Source organism: Rhyacophila brunnea, unplaced genomic scaffold, assembly GCF_057557595.1.
Source record: "Rhyacophila brunnea isolate RB1 unplaced genomic scaffold, BYU_Rbru_1.0 scaffold_3, whole genome shotgun sequence".
In the NCBI taxonomy this organism is placed as follows: Eukaryota; Metazoa; Arthropoda; class Insecta; order Trichoptera; family Rhyacophilidae; genus Rhyacophila; species Rhyacophila brunnea.
Window position 1 is genome coordinate 21,701,900 of NW_028232965.1, and position 16,177 is coordinate 21,718,076.

Sequence of the window (16,177 nt, forward strand, 5' to 3'; positions counted from 1 at the left end):
AAATAGAGCCCGTTTGTTGTTGGGGTGCAGATCGGGGGTTGGAAAACTTTTACCTATTACCGCACATCTATATTATTATTCATCCCCATCCAGACTGAAAAATATACAAAAATAAGAAAATTTCTCTTAAAATTAAGAATAAGCTTCTCTTAATGTAAATATAATAAAAAAAAACGACTTAAAAAGGCACACGTCATGAATCAGAATAGCACATTTTAGCAGATTTACAAAAGTGGTGTTGTTTCATTCGTGATAAAACAGCATTAATATCTAGGGTTTTGATGTCATAGTAACCTAAATGATGTCTGTTAAAAGATTTTATTTCGATTTTTAATGTGTATACTTTTTTAGTGAGAGTGTTGCCAAACATAAACTAAATAAATTTTTGTGTATTCTCTACACCTAATCTTCTCTATCCCAATGAACCACAATTGGAATATTTTAATCCTCTTTCTCAGATCAGATGCCCAATTGAATATTGAAGTTGTAAAATAATAGGTAAGTATATATCTGTGCTTTACAGACTTTTGAACTGATTCATATTATGTTATTATTATTCATCCTGAAAAAAAGCTACATTGATTGATATACAATAATTATTTCACACTCCAAAAGCGCCACCACTGGACTGACATTATTATATCATCAAATGTAGGGGAGATGTAGATTGCCGGACATGAAAAAATGAATTTCGGTAGTGACATAAATTATAATATTTCGAATTTTATTGACACAACTTTATGACCCATATAATGCCACTTCATTGAATTTATTATGTAATCATGTAGTGTATTACGTCGATGTTGAGGGCGGAAAATTTAGTATAAACTTCGTTGAGTATGATGAAATTGTAAGGAAAGTGTAGGTATAAATGAATGTCCACAAAATATTAGCTGAAAATAAAATTTCCGTATTTATTTTTATGATTTAAGTAGGTATATATTTAAAATCTTGTGCGTATACTTATAGGTATCACATCTTAATCGATAGATTCTATACCGGCAGCGACCATCGTCTAGTGCCGCCTGGGCTTCGATTAAAATTTTAAAATGGAAAGATGTAAACTACTAAAGACATCCAAAATTCGCATAATCATTATAGATAAGGTTACATGTAAAGTGAACGTATTACATTTCACCGTAGCACAGTTCGCCGTGAGCTTTCTTATTATTTACCATATACTATACGGTCATCTCTATTTTTATAGCCGATTTTGGCAAAATTCAAGGATTCAAGAATGAAAACCTAACCTAACCTAACAAATAATCGAGTATATCAACTATTTCAATTTGTTTGCCGCTGGTTTACTGTAAACAGACAAGAACCGTGTTTTATTTAGATGTGAATTTTATCTCAGTACTATACGACTCAAAGAGGTTGAACAGTCTTATACGACCATATATTTTCGATAAAAAATTTCACGGTGAAGTGTGACACGGCGAACTGCATACGTACAAATTTTTTAGACACGGATAGACAGTGTTGAAACTGAAATGATATATAAATTATCTGCTTTCAGGCTGATAAGGATCCTTTGTTTTCCAACATCATGACTAGATTACAGTACATTATGCATACAAACATTTTTTTATTATGTAGATATGTTTTTGTTTCGATATAGGTACTATCTAAAAGAACAAGAAACATAATATTTCCGATGGTAACTTGAGATTTCTTACTATTTAATGAGGGGTTGTTTTTAGCAATAAACCTTACAATGAAATCATGTCAATTATTTTGTACGCTGATTTCGGTGAATAGCTAAAATCCACGTCATCATTAGTCGATCTATCGATCCACTGATAAGTGGAGAGCTTTTATAGCTTCTTCTATACATCTCAATACTAAGCTTTCTGGTGACAAGATGAACTTAATCAAATTGAAGATCCATCTAAGGCTGTAGCCGTTTAATGCGTCTTGGTTACTAATATAATATGACGACAAGACTGGGAAGTCTAGATTAGTATACTGCCCTATAAGCAAAAAGGCAGCTATTTGCCAAAGTCACATTTTGAGATAATGAGACATTAACGTTTTTTCAACTTTACTTAATAAATTTTAAAAAATGTGGATGAATCATTTGATGTATGGTATAAGCAAAAACCAGTATATTTTCAATCGATGCTGTGTTTTTGCTTATGAAACTCGTTATAATGTCTTATTGTTTAGAATAACTTCCGTTTTTGTGAAAAAAAACGAAAAACAATATGTCGATTATTATACTGAAATAAATTTTATACTGCTTTTGACTTTATGTCAAATGGTTCAGAATTTCACGTAGAGCATTATCTGTACACTAACTCAATTTGTGATTTTTGCCGAAAAGCTGCCTTTTTCCTTATGAGGGCAGTATATTAGCATGTAATAGATTCTTCTTCGAACATAATTATTAAGTATGATTTTAATTTTTTACAAAAAAAATATAATAAAAAATTGGTAACAAATAAATTCATTTATAATAAATATGTATGGTGAAATATTTCACATCAATAATTATAACATTAAAAAAGTTAACGCTCAGTACAGAGCGTAGGCCCCGACGAGATTCGAACTCGTGATCTCCTGTTTACTAGACAGGCGCTTTAACCAACTAAGCCACGGCGCCATGTACTTGGTAGCTTAGCAAAAATTAATTAAACGGCTAATGTGGAAGATAATAAAATTAATGTTTCGGTATGTAACGAGCGGAAAGATAAGCCACTTATCGCTATCAGCAAAATTGGCGAGTGGTATGGCAAACACAATTAATTACAATAATAAATTACATTGTACATATTATCGTAAATTTGTTGCAAAAATAATATGATTGTAAATATACATGATTATTATCAGTAAAAATACTTTGACGTAAAATTATTATTTCGATTTATAGCTAATTAATTATCCATACATATAATTTCTCTTGTAGCATGACTGTTTAAATAAAATCAAAGGTTGCGCTTTCCTAATAACGTTGAGTTTTTCAAGCAATTTAAGAACAATATTTGAATTATTATTTACGTGGTAGAACTCTATTGTAATGATTTAAAAATAAGTTATCTTATTTCCGATCTGAAAATGGATTTACAACCCGAAACAGCTGTCAATTTAAATAACTCAAATGTCATATTATAATTAACATTTTTTTTTGTAAAACCATCTAATTATACGTATTATCTTGAGGGTGCGAGACTCAGACGTTGTTAAATGCAATGGATCTAGATCTCGGAAGAAGATGGATGGACAACATCAAGAGGGATGCAGAGACGCTGAGTGTGGCCGAATGGAGAGGGAGAGTTCAATGCGACAGCGATGCATTATGTAGTCGGCCATGAAGTTTCTACGTGTAGTATATTGTATTCTATGTGTTAATGATATTTATGTAATATAGGCTGTTTACAAACAAACACAAATTTATGATTTTTTTTCTGTATATGAATGAATGTGAAAAGTATGTAAGTAAATACTTTGTAAATCATTGATTAAATTGTGATATTAGTGCGTTGATTTGATATTATATTTGCAATACGCACAACAATACATAAGTACTTAAGTAAAAAGCTATAAGCGAACAAAAAATGGTATTCTCTGCAGGAACGTTCCACGAGCTAATTTCCCTAAGGCTTATAATACAAAAAAATGAAAAATAAAAAACAAAGGCTTAATGGAATCGGATACGAATACATACATCTGTTGCTAAATTAACTTGTGATTTAAAAATGATAACAATTCTCCCTTTTGGAATAAACCAAATTTGTACTATGGAATTGGTTAAAAAATACACGTTTATTGACTAAGTACATTTATATAAAGCTCTAAAAATACCGTCGTTTTGTGCATATCATAAATATTTGAACATACAATATTAGTATATAAGTAATAATAACGCGAAAATATTTTTAAAGTTATAGATACAAAATTGACTACACCACACAACTGATTAAAAAAGTAATAAAATTCAATTTCTCGATTTTATATAAATATATTTTTAAATTGGATCTATAATTTTGTTTAGATCTGGAGCGCCTCACGAAGAAGTTTCATAACATAATATATTATGTTTGTTTTTTGAGAAATGTATGATAGGCACTTGCTCAACGTATTGAGTCCATACAGTGGGTTCAAAGACGCATTGAAAACAACATGTGAATTTTTCCAGACCCAGGATTCGAACCCAGGACTCTTTAAATTATAAGCCGACGCGGTAACCACTCGGCCATCGTGGGCGTATTATGTATATTGTATCCATACTGCAGGGACTCTCGGTTGATTTTTTGAACAATGACATATTGATGATCATGAAAGGATATTTTGTAAACTAATCAAAATTATAATGTAAATATGAAAATTATCAGAAAAAATGAAGACATCATGATTTTTTCATGTAGGTAAAATGGACCAGAACAAACAAGATATTGTGGGGAAATATAGGGAAGTCTCAGTTGACAATGAAATTACTTTTATCTTTTTATTCACTCTAGTAGATATTAAATTTCCTATAAAAAGTCACTGAAACTACGAATACTCTAAAGTCTAAGTAAAGATTTATATAAAAATTCTTTTCAATATATCAGAGTATTTCTTAAAAAAATATATTTCAATAATAAAAATAATCATATTATAAAATATGTGATATAACAAGTTCGTATATCAACGAACATCATTTTATCACAGTTTTTTTTTTGAAATTCAAGTAAATATATATATATTTTTTTAATATTTCTATAAGTTCACATTATCAGTAAATTGTATAATATTTGTCTTTTCCATTCTGCACTACACTCCCCTTTAAGCAAAAAATAAACGTTGTTATACTTGACACGTCACGTCTATGTACGGGAATCTAGAAAATCGAAAATTGACAAGGGAGTGTCGAAGTCAAGCCCTCTATTTCAGATTCCCACGTACACCAATATAAAAAAAAATAAAAGAAAATAACCTAAAGGTAACACAAGACTAATTCGTATTGAAGATACCATTAGGATTCGAAGGTATCTAGTAGACGTTTTATTATTGGTTATTATTTATTTTATAATAATTATATATTTATTTATTTATTATTTATTTACTCAGTATAATTCCATTTTACAATAGTATAAAATAAACTAGAAAAAATACCAGGTGGCAGTGCCACTTGTCAACTTTCTTGTCGATGCGCTCATTAATACTATTTAGATAACAATATTATCATAAGAAATATAGGGTAACACTATTCATAGCTAAAGAACGCGTCGGGTAACAAAGCGAAGAATCCAATATGAATTTGTAGGTATCTATTTCGATAAAGCTGGGGCGTTTTACGTGAGTAACGAACGCATTTGAGTGAAATCATATAGGTACGTGACAAATCGATTAAGTGCAGCACGCGATCGAGCAAGAAAGACGCAAACTTATGCAAACCTACGTCAGAGTGAAACAACTTATGCGTTACAGACAGAGTGACATATATACATATAGATAAATCACGACAAATATATAATGTAATTGTAGTATTCTAGTATGTATTTATGTTTAGTTGTTTATTGAATAACATATTTCTTTTTTCTTATTTGTTTTTGAGATTAAATAAAAAAACATTAAAACTATGCGTTCAAAAAAATCACTATCTTCAAACAAAACAGTGGAATGCTGTGTGAATATAGTAAATTATGTCTGCGAGTAACAATCTAGTAGTAATCGTTATTCATTATTATTCATGTATACAGTTACTCGTAACATGTTAAAAGGTATTCGAATATACATAGTTTTTTTCTAATATTCCAATCAAGTGTATTTTATCTATAGTTATCATATAGCCATCACAATGCCGGTGTCAAATCAACATCATGTTTCGGTGACCTCCAGGAAATAGCTCCATTTTTAGTCACTGCTCTTAATCAATCGTAACCCAGAGCACAGATGCTGCATTGCCACAGAACAGATTAATAAATATAATCTTGATAGGCTTTATCCCAATACACTTCATTTTGACGCAGGGCTTTGAATGTGTGAGTGTCCTACGTAAATGAACCACACATAATATACGTGCAATAATTTGTGTTGCAACCTACAAATACACCAATATTGATTTAACGTCAGTGCATAAACCGAGAAGAATTGTCAAAACGAAGAACGAGAGTATTCTTGATACGTGCTTAAGTTTATCCCATATTCTTCCACACTCGAGATCGGTTGCCTCTTATTCCACACCCGTTAGGTATTTTAGTTCCTATTATTTCTGAGTTCTCTGACCGTTGCTTTTAGTGCCACATTTTAGTTTACATTTCCCGACCTTGAACTGAAGAGGTTAATGCATGATTGACCTCGATTCTGTTTTATTAAATATTGCTAATTAGAGTAATATTATCATTAAGATATTCTTGGAATTTTTTGTTTACTTAGGACTGTTCCGGAGTTTGCAAAATATTCCATGTTGCTCAAACTGTTTGCGTAGCTTTTGCGGATAAGTTTGGCGGATATGAGAAAAAATGCTTATGTATTCTGAAAGGTTATTTTGTATTAGAGCTAATGAGAAGCTATATGTGGCGCGAACCTGGAGAAAAACAAGCATCTCAATGAGTGGGATTTACTTTTGTTTGCTCCGTGACTACATGTTAGAATATATTTTGTATATGTGCTAGTTCGGAAAAAAAATCGTAACTGAGTTCATTTTTCTTTTAAATATTAAAATTATTAGTTAAAATATGTAAAATATGTGTAATATGTATTAATTATATTTTTATGCACATATTAATTAGTGTCTATTACAACTAACCAAAAGCAAATTATATCTCAATGTTCTATTGATCTAATTTTAAATTAGTAGTTTTGCATTCGGTTACGACCAGATATTGCAATACCGAATGAAAATACCAATACCGGCATTTCGGTATTTCCTATTAAATACCGGTATTCGTAAAATAATTGAAAAAAAACAGTAGTAGATAAATTTGGTAGATACCAACAAAATATAATACATGTAAACAACTTTTTTAAATATATATTTTTTTTTTACAGCATGTATCATTATTGGTCACCAGGGCCTCGGAAGTAAACCAGACATCGCGTAGCCCGACAAAAAATATTACAGTCCTGTTATGCCTTTTATGTTAATTAATACATTTTGATTCCACTTTCAATACCGACTATATCGGAAATGTCTGATTTTTAAAATTGCTATTTTGGTATCGAAAAGTACTGGGATACCGATTTTGAAGTACCGGTATTGCAATCCCTAGTTACGACAGTGGTAAGTCACGGTGAAATTGGGGTTTTACTTGGAAATAAATCTTTTAAGGAGGAAACCATGACGTATACCTACGTTATACTCGTAGTTCTAGTGGCCAGTAGTAACATAAAATCAACACTGCCAACATCTTGGAAAATGTACAGACGATTTTTAGTTTTTCAGTTAGGTATATCTCATTAATTGGAAACAATATCGGAAAATATAAAAAAAAAAAACATTAAATAATACACAATTCTTTAGCCGCTTTAGCGCGTTGCAAACGGAGCATTGTGAATTTAGTGTGTTGAGAGGGCGTTTTGACAGACTAGGACAGAAAGAGTATCACGCACCCGGGCAATAATAATATGAGGACTATTTTTGCTTTTTTCAAAGCCCCCGGCGACTTGGTTTAGACTTAGACACTTAGAGCATACACAATTATTTTAAAATATTGTGATTATAATATATCATAGATTTTTAACAATTAGGTACTTAAGTATCATTTTACAACGTTTTTATTAGGTCGTATTCTTATTTGTCCGGTGGTTGTTTATCCGGTACAAATCTTGCAATAGATTTTTAACTAACTTCCAGACTAGCTAGACATTTGAAACTTTTAGAATATATAAGAACACGATGCCAATGCATTTTTTAAAAAAAACTTTTAGCCATCTTTAAGTAGAATTGAATTCATTTTCAGTTAATTATGTTTTATATGAAAAGTTATTTCGGAAGAATTCCGTAATCCAATCCACTATTATTGGTTGCTAGGGGTCTGGGGTCCTAGCAACTAAATTATTAATATATACGTACGTTACTATGGAAATCAATATGAATGTCAAAATGACATTTCAGTATTATTTCTATCAAATATAATTTTTTGATCGTTTAAGTCAAGTTTATATGATTCAACAGAAAATTTAAAAACTTTTTGTATAAAAAGTTTTTTTTATCTTGTAATTATTTATTACTTTACTCTCCTAGTAGATACCCAGGTACTGTTCTTTTCGGTTATGAATTGTTTACCTCGCCGTAATAGGTATTCTTTGCTACTACAAGGTAGTGATTATTTAAATACATATGCCCAATGTTTAATTATTATTTATTAGTAATTGTTACGTAGCGTTCATATTATAAATTTTATCCAAATAATTTCTTCATTGTGGTCATACATAATATAATATTATAAACGATGTTATATTTTAATGTATTATAAAAAAAAACATAATATATACCTACATTCAGCTAATAAATAATATGAAAGTTTTCATAAAAGTTTTCCGTTTAAGTCAAAGTTGTTTAAGTTTTTTCAAGTGGAATTGGAAATATATGAACAAACTTTAATATCATAAATTCAATTTTATTGGTTAAAATTAAAAAAAAATCGGTATATTTACAACTTTTGTTTTTTTATTACTAACTTACTTTTTATCGATATGTACATAATATACTCGTATTTATATATGTGGTTTATTGAATGATAGAAGTGCCTACGTCAGATTTTGGTCATTTTGACTTATGTATCAGAAAGTGCTTTAAAAGTTTTTTTCTTAATGCATTACAGCAGCCGATGTATTGAGAATGGAATATGAACATAGCCGACGTGTATGCCAATAAAAGGTTTAGGCATATGTTGGCATAGGCGATTCAGATGTTGAGATTTATATTAGTGTGAGAGGTGCCTAGATAAGTTATAGTACGAAAAATTGCCACAGTACTTTGTTAATATTACATGCATGTTATTAATATTGTCGATGACAGACAAATAGTTACCTGTACCTACTGCACAATACAAAAGTATTTGACAAAATTAATTCTAGTATTAGGAAAAATATGTATACTTATTTGATTTTTAACAGTTTAAACTATTTTCCGTATACATACAGAAACTTAAAATTAGGCAGACATGTGTAGTGCGGTGACAATTAAATTGAATTATGAGAGAAATAAATGTTGTTCGTTATTCAAATATGGGCCCCATACAACATTGAAGTAACTAACATTAGCCAATCTTTACGAATCGATTGCTTGTCAGCTTCTATATCCATACTCGTATAGGTATACACCGATGATTTTTTTGAAAATCGAATACAAATACGACAGTTTTATGTAATAAATGTAATTTAGTCAACAATTTATGAGCAATGCTGGTTATTCGTCGGATCCTTGTCATTTATATACTCAGGTTATAGAAAAGCTACGAAAATATAATTCCAATTTGAGTCCTGCGTAATAAATGCCAATCAGGTTAATAAAACAAAGCCACGAGTGAATGTTATTGTGACATCCAGGAAACCAATTAGAACGCTTGTTTTCCGGAACAGGCGTGCATTCGCGTACCGCACATGGATCAAATTAAATCCGGTAGAGAGAGACAGCGGATTCTGTTAGTTGACGCAGTAGTTTACGAACACACTGTTGTTTGTTTGAATTGTTATCCCGGTTATCCGGTTTATCTACAACTACATGCTAGGAAATTCTAAACGAATTAATTGAGTTCGATACTCACAAGATTTGATGTGATTGTCAGGGATTTTGACTATTTGTGACTAGATGAAGGCCACTCCTTATGATCTCCATTATTCTCCGATCTTCGTCTTTCGTCACCATTACTTCTGGTAAACTTGATTAATGTCATCGACCCATCGACTCTTTGGTCTTTAGTCGTTGGCTGGTGATATTTATACATCGATGGTTTGTTTTTCGAGCGATGTAACTTTACAATTTATACTTCAAGGTCTTATACTTTACATTATGTAACTTTTTCATTTTAGTACTTCTGAATAATATAAAGTCCATGTTTCGCACACATAGGTATGTTAGTATTGGAAGAACGTTTAGGTTAAACACTTGACACTAAACTTATGGAATAGTGGGAGGTCACTCTTGAAGACATTGTTTAATATACTGGTAAATCGGTATAGTGTTAACGTTAAATTTGATTATAAGTAAACGAAAATAATATCAAATTATACATATTTTCATTTTCTATAAAATTATAAAAAAATGTAAGCTACATATCCCTTTTCCAAATTATTTGTAGCTCCTGTTTGAGCCAATTTCCTGTAGCATCCTCTCCAAACAATTTCAAATCATAACCATCTGGAAACATTTAATTTAGTGTCGAATTGACAGTGGTCCCAAAAATATTCAATATTAAATTCATCAAAACCAATGCCCAAAAAACTACAGGATTACCGACACGTGTTTCAATTATACCTGATAAAGCTCACCACGCAAGCCAAACACGTGTCGTAAAGTAATTTCATGTGTGGTCAATACAAATGTGATATACCGACCTATTCATTTTATAAATTCAGGAATTTTCTTTATTTCCTACTCATAATTCTATGAAAATTTAATTGAACGTTTTTTAAAGAGTACTAACCTAAGACAGAAATTAGACAAAGATGGTGTTATAGATATATCCCACAAACGTGAGAGTGAATTTAGATATATTTCTCACTCTATTGTTTATTTAATTTACTTATAAGTTTTTTTTGTTTTTTGACAACAATATAAATCTCATGTTACGAACTATTAAATTAATAATTTGCAATGTGTATAGCATATGTCTTGGCCCAGATTTTCCCTTGATTGCGACGAGCAAAACATCGAAAGTGTCGACAGCTTTAAATACCGGGAGGTGCACATCAAAGGGGATGGCACTTTGCAAAGAGAGCTCGCTATTCGAGTGGCAATGGCTGGAGCAACACTCAACTCGATGCGGAATGTCTGGGACACATGAATATACTCGGTTAAAACCAAACTCGATCCTATTCGATGCTTGCATTTTGATGGCGCTGCTTTAGCGCTTAGCGAGTTATGGCGCCGTACGAATGGTCAAATCAACCGTATATTGAGCTTCGAGAATAGGATGTTTGCAGCGGATACTGGGTGTGCGGTGGTATATTTAAAAAAATCTCCCATGGATTGGTTTAGGCGGGGATTAATTAAATTTTAAAAACTAACAAACACCATCTGCAAATTGTATTTTTAGTTCAAGGAAAACAAATAAATACCTATATCTGACAAAGTGTTTTTAATTTTATTTCCATAGCCTACCTGCACTGTTATGGTTTTGTTAAGGCAGTGTTTAATTGAATTTTAGAAACTAATAACATCATCTTCAATTTGTATTCTTACTAAAAACAAATAAGTATGACTGACAAAGTTATGTGGACTGTTTGTATCGGATCTACACAGCCTACCTCCACCCTTTGCGACTGCCGTGTGATGCCCATATGCTTTAAATGAGGAGAGGATATGGTTATAGAAGAAGAAGACGACGAATTTGATAATATTATAATAGTTCAAAATACGCTGTGTAGGAATGTATAAAGATTATGATTATTTTAATGTCATTTAATAATTGTTATTCATCACTCATGTTTCGAAAATTGTTGAATAATTAACTATCACCGTTACTTTTATTTTGGGTTGTTAGTTTAATACACTACGGCGTGTACTTTATTTTCTTGTATATAAAGCATTTCATTTCGCGGTAAGATAAAGCCTCGATAAAAGAAATGTTTTTTTCCAATTTCACCTAAGAGGGTGTAAATAACAGTTTTTATATGCAATGTGCTATGAAACAAGAAGAAAGCCTACTGAAGTATAGCTTAGGTTCAATTTATTCCATATTATATTGTATTGAAGGCGCTTTTATTTTCTGCAAACTCACATTGTGTTTTATACGCGAGAGTATGGTGTTACCTATACATATTCTTTTCATAGACACATGGTAGTTAACTATTTAACTGATCAAAGGTTTAGTTAACATCAAAGATAAAGCGGTTTTTCAAAGTAAAAGTGGTTAAGTAGCTCAAATGCATTGCTAATAATTAATATTCTTTATCATGGCGTTCTAGACAGCTTGGATTCACTCGTTCGATATTTATTGACACGCTCACACGTTCAATGGAAATCTCGTGGAACTGAAAAGAGGTCTCTCTCGTCCTCTTAGATCTTTGGCTGGACCAAATACTACAAGTGTATCCATGTTATTATCATCCTTGTGAGCTGCGTGACAATAATTTAGTTAGATACTCTGACATATTATGCAAACTGAGAAGAGAATGCGGAGTTGTCCATGGTGGAGTCGTTCATCTGTGTTCTCCACGGGACTTTCAGCAACAGTCTCCAGTATCACATTTCAAATGTATAGCCTCTGTCTATCCCCTGTCTTTACCACCCGAGTCTTGGAGGCATATACATAGGTTTATAATACATATTTTTTTCCACTCCGAGACATTGAATAAAAAAATAACATGTAAAAACATAAACTTTAACACCCTCATTTTTGAATACTTCACACACTTTATTTTGTGATAATAATTATGATGTAAAACCATCTATGAAAGGTAATAATCTTAACTAAATAGGTAATGAAGTAAAAACTCGGTGCTTTGCGCCTCGCGGGGTGTCTCCCCCCCCCCGTGACCCTCAGATGATGGTCACTTAAATCCTGATGGCTAAAATTATTAAACATGGAACATGCTTTGCCTACTGATTCTCTGAATGCTGGTTGTCCAAAGGATTTAAACAATTTTACATTTCTGAAAATTATTTAATTACAATAATAAAACTAAAGAAATAATAATAACAGATGAACGATACGTCGCACAGAATGTAGGCTACTGAACTTAAAATGAAAATAATCAGCGCGTGTAAGTAATCGGGACGTGGCGCGGGCCGCGGGCGGGCTGCGCGTCTATAGTTATTCTATGTCTATTTTTCGTAACGCTTTTGCGTCGGATATCATGAGTAAAACATGTCCCATGTTAAAATACAACAGATGACGTTTTAGGACTCAAATTTATTATTAATCAGCTGCGTCTGGGTCAGAAAATATATAGGTAATAAATCATTACAATGACAAACGGCCGGAACCTATCATCATACCAGGACAATCTCGGTCAAATTGGGACGCATCGCCAACCTACATAATATAATAATTGGAGATTTTAGTCATACATTAGCTGCAGTTTCGATATATACAATACACAATTTCGGGTTTTACCATTGATATTCTCATTTCCATGTCATCCTCACATCAACCTTTATCAGAGATACCGGACCCGAGATTAACATATTGTCTGAACACGTATATGCTATTCAGTAACATATTGCATTGCTACATACTTTGTTACATCAAAATAATAGATTATGACGTAATATATTATATTATATATACACAATAATCCGAAGACAGCATACCAATTAGCCGTGTTTGAACTACCTACTATGAAATAAAACTACAGCCTTACAACTTACAATGAAAGTTATAAGTACTCAAAATATGAAAATTCACTTACTCGTGAGAGACAGAAAGCTTTCACTCGTGATATTATGGGTATTGTACATAGGTCTACTCAAAGCTTTAATCAAAAGTTATTTTTAGGCGTTTGTAAAGCTTGACACCGGAAATCTATCCAACGAAGCGTTGCGTCGTATGAAATTAATTAACCAAGTAATTCGGCAATCATTAATTGAATTAAAATCAACGCGGAGAACGAATGGGATCAATAAAATGTATACGAATTTAGGCGCACAACACTTCTAATTTTGGACATGTCAATGTACCGACTTCGGTACCTTCTTTCTTCTTTAGTTTGTTACCTTATTGTATTGTGGCAATGACGCAGAGCTTCTTCTTTTCTTTTTATCCTTGTAGCATCGTCTTCAATAAATAATATTGATCACCAGGGGCCTTATGTTAGAACTTGCGAGTTGTAGTCGCCCGGTCGACGTGACGTCATATGACATCATTGTGACGTACTACCGGAGTGATAATAGCATTCGAGAAAATAACGCTACTAAAATAGTGGCGTTATCCATTGTCCCCATACACAAATAGGTGTTTCAGCATAATAATATCTATGGTGAGCCTTGTGCGTTGGACGGCTTGCCTCGAGCGTGTATTGGCTGACGTCACAATTACGCCATGTCGTCGGGTGACTTCATATCAATAGTTAGAACATAGGGCTGCATATTGCAGATCTACTTCCTGTATAATACCAGTCTCGTCGATTTCCTACTGTCTTGAAAATGGACTTAATTTATGACGCTGCATACTATAGAAGAAAATTTCCGCCTGTCTACGTTTCTCTTGCAGTCTTACAAACATATCAGAAGAACCGTCAAAAATGGAACTACAAACTACCATATGGACCGCATTTTGAAAACGTCATTCGAATTTATGTAAAATAAGCAGAAAATTAGTAGTATACTATATGTTTGAGAATCGCCAGAGCCAAATATTTTATTGTCAGCAATTGTACCGATATCCCCACGGTTTACTAACTAAACAAATTTTGATTTTGTTTTATAATTAACAATTCTGTGGTTGCAGGGTAAAAGTTATTAGGTCGCGTTTTTACGAAATTAAGATTTTAATTTACATGTGATTAAATAATTACTTTTTTGTGTATAATAGATTTTGTCTCATGTCAGCAAAACAAATAGATATTTTATTTTGTAGAAATAGCTTAAATTAAGAAAATCATTTTTAAATCTAAGGAAAAACTATTCAAAACTTTAAATATAACACAATATCAAAAACTTTAATATACATAAATAATCTAAACGAAATAAAAAAAAAATACTCTAATTAAATGAGTACTTAATAGTATTTTGAAAAATGTGATTTATTTCAAAAGCGATTATCTCAGCTGCAACCAAACTGACTTAAGCGCTTAAGCCCGAAACCACAGATTACTCAAGACGACACAAAAATATGCAAACTATACATATAATTTGAACTCATGTGTATTATGAAAGTTACAATTTTTTTTAGAATGTTACCAGAATTTAAAAAAAAAACTTCTCTGAAATTAGGGTAAAATCTATACAATATAAATTCTAATCAACTAAAATTGTTAATGATTCTTAAGACGCATTAATTGGATGGATAATGGCTGTACAAATTTGTAGATTCGGTTAAGATTTTACTCAGCTGCCTACCGATGATTGGAATTCTTAGATTACCTGCTAGGAATATAATAAACAGATATGAATTGTTGAGCGTTGAATGGTTAAGATAATAATTATGTAAATCATCAAAATAATAACTTCCATTAAACGAGGCAGGGATATCGCGATTAGAATACCAAAACAGCGGTGTGGGTTGCACTGAAAGGAAGAACAATGGCTCGTTTTGTATGGATTTGTGTGGAGTGAAAAGCACCTTCCTCTGCGGCGTCCATACATTAACCTATCCAGTACCGTTTCCTTGCATTTACATGGTTACCAACAGTCCCGGATGTTCGATATTGTACCGGTTCGATCTTTACTTCAGATAGCATCTAAGAGCGATTAGATCGCGTTGCGAATTAAATTGCTATAATCTAACGATTTGATAATTAAATTGCGATAATTATCAACGTTGATTTCAAAGAGTTTTTAATATTTAAGGCTCTACATCAACTGAGGCATGGTCTAAAAAGATGGTGGCTAGGCAATGCGCGGATTGTGAAAACGTCGAGCCCAACGAAATATAATTTGTCATAAAAATTCAACATGCGCCATTTTAATGTTATGTTTATTATTATATTCGTAATAATAATAGTATATTCATTGACATGTTTTCTTTTTCATCTTTACACGATTTAAGAATATATTCCTCCGACGCCATCACAAAACGAATTGACGTGCTCACATGTCGACTATCGCTCGCCGACTGGCAACGCGGCCGAAATTACGTCCCACATACTGTTGAAAATTATTTGCCGTTTCACTTATGTACGCTCTTAATACTGCGCAAATCTATATCAGTTATAAATGCTCGTACATAGGTATTCATTATTCCACTCCAGAAATCACTATAAACCTCGCATCGTCTAATAATAATTAATCACTACATTTTGGAGTGTTAATTAACGCCACCAAGCAATATAAAAACTACACTCTTGTATCGGTTTAAGGTGCATAATATTTTTGGGTTCTCATTGTTCTGTGGTTCGTGTCAGTTCAGTTCCTTGCTCTGATATA

At 32.0% G+C, this 16,177-nt stretch overlaps 1 protein-coding gene and 1 non-coding gene across 2 annotated transcripts in view; one reads left to right on the forward strand and one right to left on the reverse strand.

Annotated features, from left to right (window-relative positions):
- The window catches only part of RapGAP1 (Rap GTPase activating protein 1), an 848,483-nt gene that overhangs the window by 71,472 nt on the left and 760,834 nt on the right, over nt 1-16,177 (forward strand). The window lies entirely within an intron of this gene.
- On the reverse strand, nt 2,532-2,605 carry TRNAT-AGU (transfer RNA threonine (anticodon AGU)). The gene has a single exon. It is a non-coding gene; the product is annotated as a tRNA-Thr (tRNA).